The sequence below is a fragment of the Papaver somniferum genome, chromosome 3, assembly GCF_003573695.1.
Source record: "Papaver somniferum cultivar HN1 chromosome 3, ASM357369v1, whole genome shotgun sequence".
Classification (NCBI taxonomy): domain Eukaryota; kingdom Viridiplantae; phylum Streptophyta; class Magnoliopsida; order Ranunculales; family Papaveraceae; genus Papaver; species Papaver somniferum.
This window is the reverse complement of record NC_039360.1, coordinates 3,251,873-3,269,202: the sequence shown is the minus strand read 5'-3', so window position 1 is coordinate 3,269,202 and position 17,330 is coordinate 3,251,873. Positions and strand designations below refer to the sequence as shown.

At 35.2% G+C, this 17,330-nt stretch overlaps 1 long non-coding RNA gene and 1 other non-coding gene across 8 annotated transcripts; both read right to left on the bottom strand.

Annotated features, from left to right (window-relative positions):
* Positions 1-1,089: 1,089 nt before the first annotated feature.
* Positions 1,090-1,161, bottom strand: TRNAM-CAU. The gene has a single exon. It is a non-coding gene; the product is annotated as a tRNA-Met (tRNA).
* A 9,517-nt stretch (positions 1,162-10,678) lies between these two features.
* On the bottom strand, positions 10,679-13,443 carry LOC113355162. Of its 7 annotated transcripts, XR_003362181.1 has the most exons (7): positions 13,234-13,443; positions 13,053-13,127; positions 12,887-12,953; positions 12,579-12,686; positions 12,280-12,471; positions 12,097-12,203; positions 10,679-11,536 (listed from the first exon to the last, which is right to left on the bottom strand). It is a non-coding gene; the product is annotated as an uncharacterized LOC113355162 (long non-coding RNA). The 7 variants fall into 7 exon arrangements; XR_003362180.1 differs by having other exon boundaries at positions 10,679-11,192; positions 11,294-12,471; XR_003362178.1 differs by having other exon boundaries at positions 12,097-12,471.
* Positions 13,444-17,330: the final 3,887 nt, after the last annotated feature.

The window sequence follows — 17,330 nt, the reverse complement described above, 5'->3', positions numbered from 1 at the left end:
GTGTTTCACCAACTGACTGGTGGAAGTATTGTCGGCCTTGGTTTTATAGCAAATGTTAAGGCGCTCAAATAAGGAGCTGAAAGATTACTACCAAGGAAAAAAAGATGAGAGAGTTGTTCATGTCTCCCCGTTCTGATGTTGTAAGCCCAAATGTCCTTCTTGTAGGCGAGTATAACCACATTTTTATCAACCGGATTGAAACATAAAACCTGAATTTCTCTAATCAAATCATCACTACTTTCTACTCCGGTCAACATACCATTAAATTTGACATCTTTGTGCAACAAATACCAGTCTTCCTCGAGTACCCAAACACTCAAACTCATCTCCGTATGTCTGACCGTAGCATAACAGATTAATCCTTCTGATTCCCCTAGACATCGACTTAAATACATGTTCTTATCATCCATCACTCCATCAGGCAAATTAATCAACCTACATTCATTTCCACGATTCCCATGGACGTTCTTTCTATTAACACTGAAAGCTACAATATTGGTGCTTGCCTTTTGCATCCAGTAGAAAACACCATCAAGGGTAACAAAGTTATCATAGCCGGTGAGTTTCCAGGAAACATTAGGAGGATCTGACACATCGTAGACATTCCATTCACCCAAATCAGAAGAAAATATACTAACTTTGAATGCCCAAGATGATATTACATTATTACTCCATTAAAAATCGGTACACGAATAACCTTAAAAGTAGTAGAATCCTAGTTTGAAACGTTACTATCGACTACTAGCATGAACTAATGTCCATAGTGAAGCAGTGTTGAGTTTATACCAGTGGTTAATGAAATTAGGGTTTGAGAGAATAGATAACCATACCTTTGAAACACACCTGAATTTGTATATTGAATCGATAGGAAGATGAAGAAAGATCTCAGACCAAGAATCATCTGTTAAATATGTTCCGGTCAGTCTTTGGATTGATAAAGTAACTGAATAAGATGAACCCATTAACCTAGTTTTCTTCATTGTTAAAAAATAATTCGTAAGGATTGTTCACGAAGAAAAACAATGGAAGAAGCACTAATCCACAAAAACCTGACTACCCAGCTAGTTGGGAAAAAAATTTTTATATATATATCAGAGCCAGGTTTCGATCCTGGGACCTGTGGGTTATGGGCCCACCACGCTTCCGCTGCGCCACTCTGATTTGTTTTGTTGATGATTATCCTGCTGGCTTCTAGAATGTCAACAATCACTCGATCAAGGCATATTTAGCAGGATACCAAGCAACTGTGATAGCACGCCAAGATGTTACTGCCATTATTGTGGGTTTTGCCATTATTGTGGCTCTTTTAAGCATTGTTGGCATCCTCCATTGGGATGTTCATTAAAAAGAGATAGAAGGTTAAAACTAGTGGCGCTCAGAGGTAAATCTGATTGTTGACATACTTCACAGAAGAAAATTAGTGTCCTATAAATCCCTTTATACTTGCCATAAGCAAGTTAATAAACCACCATACCTCGTTCTTACAAAAATTACTGGGCACATGAAAAAAAGAAAAAACAAAGCCAGGACCAAAGAGAGTAAAGCTTCATTTACTTGTCTCTACTCCATTGCAATTTTCATGTAATCCATGTCGCTCCATACGAAATCTGGTTGCATTTTTTTTTAAACTTAAACTCTCGAACTCATTCACCATGCCTATGAGGTCGTAGCTTGTTGGAGTGCGCTAGCACTGGTTAATAACATTCCACTAGAGTTCGTCAAACTCGTCTTCCTCTATTTGTTTCTCCACTTTTTGATACCATTCCCTCCAACTCTCCATCTGCCAAAACATATAATGTAGAAAGTTTAAACTCATTTTTGAACACTATCTACATATTTCCTGGATTCTTAACCTGATACACAACTGTTTTACCTCACCGTCCGACAGCTTAGCAATTGCTCTGCAACAAAAAGTACATTCTTGCCGTCACCTGATGGAGGATCCCTGCTCGAATTTTCTGCAACTTCATCATACTCAATGAGTTTAACGTAAAAGCCATAGCTTCTAAAAAGTTTGTCAATCCAGTTCCGTGTATCAGGATGTTCAAGGCCCTGAAACATCAAGAATTTCATTCACATTTCATCTTAAAGTGATTAAAAAGTGAATTTTAGCACGAATTCGAAATCGACAACAGGCTAACCTTCATTAGAGAGTCAGCTTCGACTAACCGGGCAGGCAATTCTCCTACAAAAATGCATTTTTTTGTAGCTAGATTACCCACTAAGACCAAAATCTCTTTAAAATTCTCTAAGGTCATCATCGGTATCCCCTGCAAACAGACCCAAAGAGATATCTTTCAGCCAGTTACGTCTCGGCTAAGAGTTTGCACCCACATTTAATACAGACGAACACAATTGATTTGTTAGACAACATCAAGGTACGTACGCTCTGAAGAGAACCCGGAGAATTACCTGCAGCACCCATATGCTTGGCCTGATTCCGTCAAAGCCCTTTCTGTATAAAATCTCTTCGGTATCAGAAGAATTTGATGGAACATGAACAAGCAAGCATCTTCTTGGAACTTTAGCCCCAACATCTGAAATTTATTCAAACTAAACGTAACGAAATTGTTGAGATTATTAGTCCCATATTGTGTGGGCAATCTAAATCCTGCGGTTTATAATCCTTTGAGCCTCTCCACTCATTGTCAATTTGACCGCGCTTTTACTCCGCGTCACCCGATTTAATTGTCCACGTGTTAGACACAACGAGGCTACACGTGAGGGGTCGTGTTAAGATTATTAGTCTCATATTGTCTGGGCAATCTAAATCCTGCGGTTTAGTAAACACCCAGCGTATGGATCATGAAACAGAGGCTCTGCAAGTAAAAGAGGTGGAGAACTATCACGACATTGCTAGAATCGCTAGAAATCAGTATATCAAAATTTCTGCAGATTCAGACCCAGTATATTAGAAAACACACAGCGTATGGATCATGAAACAGAGGCTCTGCAAATTCAGACTTTTACCTGGTTTTTGGGTCTCCTGAAAACGATGTGAAGCACCATTAGTAGTTGATTGAAGCAGTGGGACATTGTCATTACTGAGTTTTGCAACGAACCCACAATTGTTTTTCTTCCTTCAGATAAATATATTGTTTTTGGGTGCGAAGAAGCGGATACAAGCAGCAGAAGAACTTACTACTCCTGCAGGTGCATAGCAACTCAACCCAGAAGACTTGTGATAGGATCCCGATATTATACAAACAAGACCCTACCACAAATCAATTGTATTGAATAATGGAAAAATAATCGTTTGGTCCTTTTTTAGGTGGGTTCATGTCAGTTTAGTCCTTTGGTCAAACGCCTTTACTGTTTGGTCCATAATTATTTAAAAATATTAAATGGACAAAAGTACCCTTTCGAGTTAATTTTTATTTTTTTTTGTAGCAGTTCATTCGTCAAAATGAACTCCTGTTAATTTCTACTTATTTTTTAAGAAATCACCTAAGAAAACAGAGTTCATTCCAGAAAATGAACTCCATATAAAACATAAAAAAACCAGAGTTCATTCCAGAAATGAAGTCCATATAAAAACCTAAGAAAACAGAGTTCATTCCAGAAATGAACTCCATATAAAACATAAAAAAACCAGAGTTCATTCCAGAAATGAACTCCATATAAAAACCTAAGAAAACATAGTTCATTCCAGAAATGAACTCCATATAAAACATAAAAAAATCAGAGTTTATTCCAGAAATGAACTCCATATAAAAAACCTAAAAAACCAGAGTTCATTCCCAGAAATGAACTCCATATAATCACCTAGAAAAACAAAGTTCATTACAGAAATGAACTCCGTATAATCACCTAAAAAAAACAGAGCTCATTCCAGAAATGAACTCCATATAAAAACCTAAAAAAACAGAGTTCATTCTTTACATGAACACACACAAAAAAATTCATAAAAATCATAGTTCATTCGTAGAAATGAACTGCAGTAGCATCATCTTCATCATCTTCGTTGTCTTCAAACAGCAGCAGCAACAGATCCATGAAATCGTCGTCATCGTTTTCTTCTTCTTCATCATCAACAACAACATCAAATTCAAGATCTTCAACACGAGCAACAAACATCAAAAAATCAAGATCTATCGTCTTCATCGTCATCTTTAACATAAATCTATCGTCGTCTTCATCGTTTTCATCATCACCTTCAAAAGAAAACAGAGTTCATTTCAAGAATGAACTTCATCAAATTCATCATCTTCAACAATAGCAGCAGCATCGATGAAGAAAAACATAAATCTATCTTCATCAAGAAAAAACATCAAAATCTTCATCACAAACCAGAGTTCATTCATGAAATGAACTCCGTCATCTTCATCTTCTTCATCAGCAACAACAACTCATCTTCATCCTCTCCATCATCAGCAGCAACAACAGACGGAAAAACATCAAAATCTTCATCACAAATCAGAGTTCGTTCCAGAAATGAACTCTGTCATCTTCATCTTCTTTTGTAGATCCGAAACTTACCCAAGCATGTAAGATGATAAAGGTTCATCATCATCATAAATAGCAGCAGAATCTTCAACCTCACCGTCTTCATCATCAAAACAGAAGCAAAACATCAAAAAAAAAACGCAAAACTTCATCGTATTCATCATCATCATCGTTCATCTTCTTCATCACTAGCAGAGAAAAAAATAGAGAGAAGAGAGAATCGTTCATCATCATCTTCATCTTCTTCATCACTAGCAGGAAGAAAATAAAAAAGAAAAAGAGAGAGAGAGAAACTCTAGATCTGAAAATATATGAGAGAGAAAGTAAATCTGAGAATGATTCTTTTTCTCTTACTTTTTGACTATATATATGGTCCTTATCCAAAAGGGTATTTCTGCCACTACAAGATGACATTTACATCATCCATGACATCATCATAGGACCAAACTATAATTTATATTACCAAATAAGACCAACCAGACAATTGACTAGGTCAATTGGACTAGACTCTCTCTAATATATTATTTGTAGGACCAATTGGTATTTCCTACTGAATAAAATTGAATGAAAATAAAACACATATACAGAATAGTGTTTATAAAAGAGTCCTAATCCTAAGCAAATACTGGTATATAAACTAAATTCTACTAAAACCAAAACTCCTAAGATAAGTAGAATTCTAAAATTACTTACATAACTAGAATTCTAGTTGCAGAAGAAAAATTTCTTGTCCTTCAACATTAACTCAGCGTGAATTCAACAGCAATGTATGATAAAATCAAATGCAGGATAAGGGCTGCGCATGAAGGTTTGCAGCATCCAATACAGATGAAAAGAGAAAAATGAAAATAAATCCAAAACAAAATGTGTTGCTTACCAAAATTCCGAAGAGTCCGCTCATATCGATGATTATACATCTCATCACTTGAAACCCATCTCTTTTTCCTTCTTTTTTTCCTTTCCATTTCTCTCTTCTGTAATCTTGGCGCAGCTCCTCTCTCTATACCACCAAGCTTACTTTTGGAGATGCTTTCTTGGAGTAGAATCTTCCACTTGTTTTTCCAGGATTGGGGACAGTGGCACCAGTATGTAAAGATTGGTGTCGTGGATTAAGAATTTTGTGCCAAGGAAGTTGGACCTGAAAAAGAAACATAACTGAAAAGTTAGAAGGCATTTAATAAAAGTTGGAACTAAATAAATAAGAATAACCGTGACAATTGGAAAGCCTATTATCGTGTTTCTAATGGCCAAAACAACTCTGAAAAAGCAGGTTCAGGTTGTTTTAAGAAACACATGAGGATCACACACCTCAAATTGCTCCAGGACAGAGATCACATACTTAGTGCATCACCAAATTAGATCCATGCGTGCAAAAACGTGGTAACGATTGTTATGTGCTTTCTACAAATTTAACCATCTCTAGTAAATCCTCAATGGACCGATACTCAGTGAAAGGTGTTAGTTTTAGTTGTCTATGAGGTGTGCCGGCTTCTATGTGTTATTGTGTTCCCTAATCAAAGAAACTTGCCAGACTGCGAAATAACTGATAGTAACTGAGCAACTGGTTACTTCCATCCTGTCAGAACTGTTTGGACTACAAAAAATTGCACTTGACAAAAAGCCTGACTAACAAGGCTCTACCTATAACATCACTGCAGTGACTGTCATTACAACTAGGTTGGCACTCACAGCAACCAAAAATCACCTTGCAAGGGCAACCCATTCAGAAATAAAATTATATAGAACTTTTTTTTACCTCCACTTGTGTATTGGAAGCAGTGCAGAAATACTAATGCCAAATTCCGACCCAATGTTACCAATTTGATCTCACTGATTATACTTCTTATGTAATCCTGTTCTAAGAGCATATTTATGAGAGAATCAAACTTTTCTAAGAGTCTATTGATCCTTTCCACCAAAAGAACAGTCACAGCACTTATCTCCAGCTGCTGCCCAGCTAAACAGGATAGCTTAGTTTGACTATTACCTCCTCCTTCCGAAAGCGGAGCAACTTGATTAATGTGCTAGTAATTGTGAAACAGAACAAAAAAAAAAAAAAACTATTTTCCCAATTAGAGATAAAATATTTAAGTTCCAATTCGCAATTCCAAGAACATCATCGATATTAATAACATATTTACTGAGAGAATCAAACTATTTGGGAATTCATTAACACTTTCCACCACAAGACCAGTTATTGCACTTATCTCCCGCTGCGATACAGCTAAACAAGATAGCTTAGCCTTCCCCTCCTTGTGAAAAGGAAAAATTAGACGCAGGCCCAAAAAAATAATATTTTTATTGTCAGGCCCACAATTAATTTTAGATACCGTGACAACCAAAATTATCCGAAATTATTAAGAATCAATACATAACTCGTTATGCATGCTATTTTTTCAGGCATAACTTGTTATGCAGCCTAATTTTTTAGGGGTATAATTGGCAACGCAACTTGGATATAACATATCTAAAAATCCGCGCCATGGAATTTTACAAATTTTATATCGTTGGAAATATTTTTAAGAGAGCTACACAACGAGTACAAACAACAATATCAAATTTTTGTTTTTCATGAAAAAATCGGAGGTGATCATCATTTTAGGGAAAAATTTCGAAAACGGACCACATATTCGTTATGCAGACTCCAAAAAAGATGCATAACACATTATGCAGACGCATAACGAATTATGCAACTATTTTTTCGACTGCATAACAAGTTATGCATCTATAACACGTTATGTAGCCATTATTTTGGTTGATTTTAGTGCGTACAAAAAAATTGATGCATAATGCATTATGCAGCCATATCTAAGGATGCATATCAGGTTATGCATCCATTTTCTCGATGCATAAAAGATTATGCAATAATTTTCTCGATGCATTATGCAGCAGTATTTTGGATGCATATCAGGTTATGCATCCATTTTCTCGACTGCATGATGCATTATGCATCAATTTTAATTTCACACAAAATAACAAAGATGCCGGATAATGTGTTATGCATCCAAATCTACCGAATCCACTACTTTAGTATTTCGCCACACTATTATGAAATTTCCAGACCAAAGTCTAAAAAGATGAACCGAATGGTTTCCTGATCCATTCTCATTCTCTAATTTTCTAACTCCTCCATTATTATAACACGTTATAACGAAATAGAATTTTATAACCACATCCCTATTTTGCTCGTTCAACTCCTAAGCATCACAGACATTAGAATGACCAGCAAACCATAACAGTCATCACCATCATTTCCCATCATCTTCAGTCTTGTTACTCGAGTTCCATCTCTGCCAAGCTTAACTGCACTAGTCCATCATCTCCGTAGACAGCCAGCTTTGCTACTGCAAACTCCAACTCTCCATTAATGATCAGCTTCATTCCATGTTCAGCTCACCTCACCAGCGACCACCGAGAATCACCAGCTAGCATAACTGCCAAGCTTCATCGTTACATCTATGTTCTCTTCATTGACAGAAAATAATCTCTGTTATATCTCTTTCGTAATCATCCCATGTCACAGCAATCCCCAATCAATCAGTCATCCACCATCATCTTTGCAGGCTCTCTTTGTTTTTTGTTTTCTCGGCTAACCCAAAACCAATACAAAATCTGAAATCGACAGTAGCAACGATAACCTCTAATAGCAACCATCTTCGTCACAACTTTGTTTTATCATTATACTCTCATACCTGAACTATCATCTTTCAGTCACCATCGCTGCCTGCTTCAAACTCGATATTCGACTCCCTGATCAGTTCATCAGACCTTCGCAGCAACTCAGCCTCCATCGATTATCACTGCCTCGTCCTTCTTTCAACTCTCGTATCTCTGTTACACTCGGACTTCACCAGCCATCAACACACCAAACTCAACAGCATCACCTACTATATTCTTCTCAAGCAGCAACAAAATTCTATATTACAAGTGGTCGTATTTCCCTGACTTTGTTTCATAGAAGCTATCTCCGTCAACTGCCAATGACAATTCCATTAACAAAATTCTATATTGTTGTTTGTTTGGAGTTCGATCTAATAGAAAGTAAGAAAGGTATGACTTTCAGTTCAGTTGTTGGATTTTCAAACCCATCAGCTCAGTTTCAACCTTAGATTCAAAACCCTAACTTCATTAACAACAAAAGCAACAGTAGCAGCTGTGATTCTCTTTCCTCTTGTGTTCTTGAACGTAACAGATGTAAAACCCCCTTTCAATTCTCGAATCTCGGTAACTTTCCACTGATTTTATTACCCAATTTCAGAGAAAAGGAATTGAAGAAGAAGAAAAAAAAAAGAACGAAACAAAATTTTATAAACTATGGATTTGAGAATAATTTTTTCCTGAAAAATGGGTGCGCTCCTTCAGATTTCTGGGTGTGGGTTTCACAGTGGTGAAAATCTGAAAAATGGGTGTGACTGTACTTTTCACTTGTGAAAAATGAGCAACTTGATGTTAGGGTTCTAGACCCTTTAACACTGGAGAATAATCTTAGCACAAGGAGTAGAACCGGATAAACCCTTTGATTGGGGGTTAGCCACCAGCTTTTGAGAAGAAACTTTAATTAACTGAGTTTGTTATATTGATTGATGTCTCAATTACAGGACTAGAGCAGTATTTAAAGCTGCAGATACTTGCAAATAAAGAAACCTAGTTTGAACTAACTAAGGAAACCAAACTATACTAAATATAGGAAAGCTAAAGTAAGTAAACTTTTGTAGATAGGTGTTGGACCGTAACATCCCACCCTGCTTGAAAGAAGGCTTATCCTCAAGCCTCAAATTCTGGAAATCGGACAAGGAAATCAGCTGCATCTTCCCAAGTTGCTTCATCTTGTGCATGATTTTTCCATTTTATGAGCCATTTGGTACCATCTCGATTACCTTTCTTATACATCATTCTGTCCAAAATAGTATCAGGCTCCCACTTATCGTAATCAATGATTGCTGGAAAAATTTGTTCCATAGAAGTAGTCGTTCCTAACTTAAGTTTAAGCTGCGACACATGAAATACTGGGTGAATGCGACTAGTTGTATGAAGATCTAATTTGTAAGCAACTGAACCAATTTTCTCCAAGATGCGAAAAGGACCATAAAATCTAGGAGATAGCTTAGAAAAAGTTTGAGTCGACACTGTTGTTTGTCTGTAGGGTTGTAACCGTAAATAGACCCAATCATCACTACAAGAAAATGGGCATTTGGTGACCAATAATTTTGTCAGGGAACTACCTTGTTTATTCGTGAAATACAATTTGGAACAAAAAAAAAATTGTCATCCAATCATCGGCGTGGAAACATTTTATGGTCGCAGGAGATAATTTTTGTGACACCAAATTTTTTGTCGTTGTATATGTCTTTCATTGACTACCGTAAATTGTCTTCAAAGTTCAAAATTAACGTCGATAAATTTTTCATCAAAATTAATTCTGGCGATAAATTTTTTTCTCATTAAATGTTTTCATGGCAATTTAGTTTTGTCCCGGTAATAAGTTCAAGCGACAAAGTACTTTGTCTTTAAATCATACTTTACCAACAAGTGTTTTTGTCTCCAAAGAGAGCTTTGGATGATCGGTACCACCGTTTTTTAAAATGGTTTTTGAGACAAATATTTCGACCATTAAAAGTGAGTTTTATACACAAAGAAAATTGGTCCCAAATTTCTTTTATTGACTAATGTATTTAGTTTACAAAAGATTCGTTTTGTTTTATAGACAAAAAATATTGGTCTCGGAATAAAAAATATTAATGACAGAAAAAAAATTGTGTCAAAATTAGTTTTTTTGGTGTCAGATATATTTGTCGATGGAATAAAAATTTATAGACAAATTTTGTTTGTCTCATAAAAAATTTTCAGGGATAAAATATATCGTTTTTAAAATTATTATTGGGAGACAAAAAATTTGGTGATTAAACGATTTTCTTTTGTCTCTAAATAATTCTTTTAGGCGAGGATAAATTTTGTTTTTAATTTTTATTTGAACACAAGTAGATTCACCCCTTTTTTTGCAATCAACTATGTTTGTTTCCAAAATAGTCAGCAACAAATGTAGTCTTTGTAATTCATTAAAATACGAAAATAATATAGAAAGGAAAACCATTTAAACTGAATAATATTCTGATAATTGCACTCATAGCTGCCAATTGAACTACTCTCTCCGTTCCACTTTAGATGACATTCTAGGAGTTTTCACGTAGATTAAAAAATGGAGAAAGATATGAAGATTTTCCAATTATACCCATAAGAAAAGTCTTCAAACATTAATTGTTATTAGTGCATTTTAAAATAAACTTATAGTTCCAAGACAAGGTGTTAGGGTATTATTGGTAGTTTTGTGGGAATATATGAAAACTTTCAAGTATTATGGAACAAGAAAATAGCCCTAAAACATCATCTAAAATCTAAAATGGAATGGAGGGAGTATTTAAAAGACAACACTTCTACAATACCGAAGAAAACTAATACTCATGTAACTTTAACTAGAAACAAGGAGTAATATAAAACTAAGCATTAAGCAGCTTCTGGATCTTCAATGGTTGGAGAATCAGCTGGACCAAGAACCAATATTTAACCGAGTGCATTGTGCCTGGAACTTGCATTGGGCTTCCTTAATTTGTTTCGTTTTCTCTATGTATAGATTGATTTTTTTCGTCATGTGAAACTGGCAACGTATGCCCTAGAAGCCTTTGTCATCCCTTGAACTTGAACGTGTACGCCCTTGAGGCCTTAAGATTCTCATGGCGATCACGGCATTTCTGAAATTTAAGACTCCGCAAACGAGCACTGATTCTCCGCAATTTGAATAATGGAAAATAAAAAAAGAACTAGAAATGATGTTTCACAGTTCTTCTTATACCTTGTTTATTTCCTTGTCGGAGAGACGAGGAATTGATCACCATATCTAAAACTAAAAGAGATGAGAGAAACACAAACTGGATTTGAATCAGTCAGGAATCTTATCGTTAGTGGTTGCCGTTGCCCCAACCAAAAAAATCAGTAGCCTTAACTGCATCATTACAGGGGGGGAATTGCCACAATCCACTTGTTTCCACTACCCAAAAAGTTTCAATGCCATCACAACAATGACACTGACAAGAATCTGCAGCACACATGAGATATTGCTGTTAGAAAGGCTACCTTGTTCAACTGAAGCACTTGACTATAAAAAATAGACACTTAGGGAAATAGTTGGGAGGGGTCATCAGATAGTACATCTCAATCTTTCAATAATTTTTATGGATGCTCAGATTTTGTAAGTGATTACTAATAAAAGATTGCATGGAAGCTAATCTAAGTATCTGTCACACACAACAATCTGTTCACATACTAACTAAAACATTGCAACATAATAATCCTTGGGATAATTGTACACAATATTGACCCTGCTTTGCAGACCAAACACAGGACCAAACTTTTGAAGCAATCTATACGTAAGCTAATCACGACAAGGCATGATTGCATACGCTTTAGGCGATCAAATTAACCACACCAATAGCATTATCCTTAGGTGAACTGAAACGAACAATTACTGGGAAACTTAAGGAACTACTAACTCATAATGAAATTATTAGCCTTAAATCCATTGCAAAACAGAAAAAGGCAAGCCAAAAGAGGGATAATTTTATCAAATAGCACAGTTCTAAGGAGCAATGTTTGTACAGCTTCTTAACAGCACCAGCAGTAGATTCGGACTAACAAGTCGGCTTAGACGCATAAACTGCAGTTGTATCACATGGACTCCATGGACAAAGCTTAACCGGGATTTTCTGGAAAAGAATAACATGTATTTCCTTAACTGAATGAGAAGTCTACATTCCGGACAATGAAATACTCGATGCATACCTGCAAGTAGGTTAGTAACACTAGAGTACACTTGACTAGAGTTCCATCTGCAAATGCCGTTACAACAGCTAGGAAGATAGACAAAAGTAATACCCTGCAGGTGATGCATAAAATATTAAATACAATACAAATACAAGGCCTCATCTGTCAGTATTGGTTAGGTCTTCCAGCTGTATGCGTTTCATCAATAATCTGTAAAATCAACAAGAAAAAACATCAAAACCATATGAAATTGGTTATTAAACCACAAGCAAAGCTTAACAAACACAAATTCTATAAATTTAAAATAGATATACTACATCTGTATTTGCATCCAGGAGGCAATGATTAATGGCTTCATCTACATAAGTTAGTTAACCCAAAATCTTCCCGGCTCATCACCTTCTTGTGTTTCAATTTGAATTTATCTGGTTTCAGAGAGGGGGGTTAGAGAGGTTAAGTAGCAGATTAGACTACTTATTCTACTCCACAATTCAAACACACATATTATTAACCATAGGTCCATAGAGATAGCATTCATTCCACAAATGCCAACTTTGATAAAATTTCAAGACTTTACTCAAAATCTAGAGAAACCAGAAAAAAGTCGGAATTGTAATAACCTAACCTTATGAATCATCTTCCTCGGCCACAAGAAATTTTCTCCCAAATTTTCTCACAAGAAACTATAACATCTGCATCATTCAACAAACAAAATTAACACCAGAAACCCTATAATTCTAATTAGCCACGAGAACAGTTGAGACCACTGATGCTAATGCTAAAAAAGTTACCAGAAAATACCAATTCCTTGATGTCGATGCTTTGATTTGTTGAGGATATTTATACTTTTTATTACATGGTGAAATCTGCATAATACAGACTCAAATAGTTCAAAACCATTATGAACCTGAGTGAAAACCAAATAAACTACGAAAATTAACCTATATAGATTAAAGAGAAGATCAAACAAACCATAGATCTTGCTTCAATCTTTGAGTTTAAGATATTAATAACGCCCAAGGATCAGATCCAACGCCATGTATGTGATCTCTGCTTTACGTATTCATAGTTCGTGTTTATTAGACTTTGATTTCGAAATTTGGTTACCAGATTTGGTTGAAGCGGAGTTACAGAGGAGAACATACCGAAAAAGAGAACCGAAGAAGAGAAGGAGGAAACTGAGAGGAAAAATGACCTTTACCTTTATGTTTTTCTATAAAAAATATTTTGGACGGTGGAGATGGATCCTCGTACGGATTGTGGAGATTATTGAACGGTATACATTTGGTTTTGTATTCTCGTACGGATCGAGACAAGTGTGTCGGAATGGCACGATAGAAATCCAAAGAATATATGTAAATTATTGAACAAATTTGGATATTTTTCTTCACCGTCCACTATATATAAATTTGAAGAATGTACGAAATTGAATCAGAAGAATGATAAATAAATTTGATAATTGTTATTGTCTTCCGATTAAACAAATTTTAAATTTCAAGGATGATAGATAAAGTGTTCTGGTAAAGATTCAGACTTAGTGGAAGAAGTCATTAAGGATATATGACAATATTAGTAGGTTTAGTGTTGTGGTGTAAATTCTAACTTAGTGAGAGACGACATATAGATAATATGAACAATATATATCGATAGATTTATGATTCTGATGGTAATCCCGAGAAAGGCTCATTTAGGATAATACAACAAACATTGGTTAATTTAGAGATCCATTAGAAATGGGTCTTTAAAGGCCAATTTCCCGAAAACGATTTGGTAATAAACTAAATTCTAACATAAGAAATTGGACATTTGACATAAAATGTTTTTTTTTGAAGATCAATTGAAAAACTTGCTTGTTTTGGAGAGAAAAGGTGACTCGGCGACGGAATTGGTGCTGGACTCGGAAAAATTCTCTTCATCGTTCTTTGATTTTTGGTCAACCAAGCATTAATTTCAGGTGATTTTGTTGAATCTTACATCATTCATCATGTTTTCTGGAATTAATTGGTTTTAACTCAGGTGTTTTACTTCGTAAAATTGGATCTAAAACAAACTCTGAGTCTGATAATATTTCTTCAGTAGAAGGAATGAAAATTCCTTAGATTGAATTACCTGATGAACTATTTGAGAAAATCTTAGATCCATGGCGTTTTTCTTTAATTGGTAGATTAAATTTACAGAAGATCAAATTTGTTGATGCTGCAATAATTCTTAGAAATCAATGGAAATTAACTGGGGAATGTAAGTTAATTCCATTAGGTAGAGGTTTCTTTACCATCAAATTGGATAATGCTACAGACCGTAACTACATCAAGTCTCAAGTATGGGAAGTTACAGATCAAATTTTGAAGGTTAGAAATTGGGTTTATAATTTTCGACCTACCAGTCAAAGAACTTCTAAGGCTTTTGTTTGGGTGAGATTTCCAGGTTTAGGTCTTGAATTCTGGAGTGAATCAATTCTGTTCAAAATTTGTAAAGAAATAGGAACTCCAATTAAAATTGATGAGGCAACAACTAAATGTGATGTTGGATATTATGCAAATGTCTTGGTTGAGGTAGATTTTGCTTTTTCAATTCCAAAAAAAGTATGGATTGGGACTAAATATGGGGTTTTTTTCAAGAGGTTTCCATTCCAGATTGTCCAAAATACTGCAGTAGCTGCAAAATGGTAGGTCCCTTTATCACATAATGTAGAGTAGAAAAAGCAAAAAGGAATGAAACTAATTCAGAAAACATAATTACTCCACAACAGCCTAAGAGTTCCTCAGAAATTCTTCAGCAGCCTAAATCAAGTTCAACAAACAATTTGAATGCTTTATATTCAGCAAGTGTCACTAGGTCATTGCCCTTTGATATTTGTGATACATCAGCAGATGACAATGAAGACTCTGTCATCCATACAATTCATGTTACTCCAATAGTTCCAGTTCATCAAATTATTCACAATGCTACTACTGGGAGATTCAGTCCTCTTGAATGTGTTCAAGAAAATATTCTTGAAGATATTGTGGTTAATGAAGATAAGACAGCTGATGTTGTAGAAACTCCTCAAATCAAATTTGTAGATGGAAAGACAGGGACTGTCTCTGATGAAACTGTTAAGGTTACTTCATGGTCAAAAGTGGTTGAAAAAAAGTGATTAATCCTACTTCTACTTCTTCCACTTCTCAACATTCTCCAGGTGCAGCTAAAGGTGGTAATCCAATTGTTACAAATAAGAAACATAATCTCAGACAAAATCATGGTAAGGGAGGTACCAAAAATCCTCCACCACCAAGATGAAGATCATATATTGGAATATTCGGGGCCTAAGAAGACCTAGGGCTCAGAATAAACTAAGGTCTTTGGTGAATCAATTTAACCCATCTCTAGTTTGGGTTGCAGAACCAAAAATTTCTTGTAGTGCTTCTTTTTGCAGTCAATTAAATCTCCCTGGAATGAAAAGTATGGTGATACATAATTCAACCTCATCTACAAAAGGTAATTTATGGTTATTCTGGACTGCTTCTTTATCTACTCCTCAAGTTATTTCAATGTCTAGCCAAATGGTAACTGCCAGTATTGGTGAAGTATTAGTTTCTGGTGTTCATGCTCATGTTAAAAAGAGTCAAAGATTGTTTATATGGTCAGAGATGGAAATCATTAGCCAGTTACAAAAACCATGGGTTGTTTTAGGTGATTTTAATGATATAATCTCACCTGAAGAGAAATTTGGTGGTAAAGCTCCAAACAGAATTTCAATGATGGATTTTATTCATTGCCTTAATGAATGTAACTTAATTCAAGCTCCTAGTACAGGTCAGCAATACACTTGGTCCAATTGTCAACAAGGAACAAAAAGAATCTTATGTGTTCTAGATAGAGTTGTTTTCAATTCTTTATGGTTACAGAAGTATGGTGATTGGGGATATAAGGTTGGATTGAGGATAGTTTCAGATCATGCTCCATTATTATGTGGTTATGCAAGCATACCCAGACCAAAGAATGTTCCCTGGAAATTTCAGAAAATGTGGATTGATCATCCATCATTCTTAAGTGAAGTGAAGAAAGTATGGACTGAGAATATTATTGGTGATCCATCTTTTATTTTCATGCAGAAGATAAAAAAGCTAAAAAAAATTCTTAAGTGAGTGGAATTGGAGTGTATTTGGTAATATTAATACAAAAATTAAGGAAGCAGAAGAGAAAGTTCAAAAAGCAATGGAGTTATCTGATCAAAATCCCTTAAATGAAGATCTTTTGGCCAACTTAGTAGCAGCACAAAATGAACATGCAACAAGAGAAGTTCAAGCAAATACTCTTATGAGACTTAAATCAAGAGAAAAATGGATTAAAGATGGTTCTGCAAACACTGCATACTTCCATGCTAGAATGAAGATTAGACAAGCAAGAAATACAATTAGTAAACTAGAAGATGCAAATAGAAATATTATTAATGATCAATCTCAAATTGCAGATACTTTAGTCAAGCATTTTCAACAAAAATTTGAAGCTCAAGATGTTGATGTTTCTGAAGAATTGCTTGATGTTATTCCCTCAGTTATTACAGATGAAGACCAAGAAATGTTGGACTCCGTTCCCACCACTGAAGAAATCAAGAAAGTTTTTTTTTTGAAATGGACTCAGATAGTGCCCCTGGTCCAGATGGATTTCCTGGATCCTTTTATAAAAGTTGTTGGGATATAATTCAATTGAATTTAAAAGATTCCATACAATTTTGTTGCAGAAGAAGATTTATCCCCAAAGGCCTGAATTCAAATTTCTTAACCCTCATTCCTAAACGTGCAGGTGCTAAGAAAGCAAGTCAATATAGACCAATTGGATTGAGTAATGTATTGTTCAGAATTTTCACAAAGATAATTTCTGTCAGAATGAATGGACTCATTGGAGAAGTTAATTTCATCACAACAGGCTGCTTATGTTAAAGGAAGAAGCATTCAATAACAAATACTTCTAGCTTCAGAGATGGTAAATGAAATGAGGAAAAAGAGAAGAGGCGGTAATGTGGCTTTTAAATTGGACATATCATAGACTTATGATTCTGTAAGTTGGACTTTTCTTCTTAAAGTTAT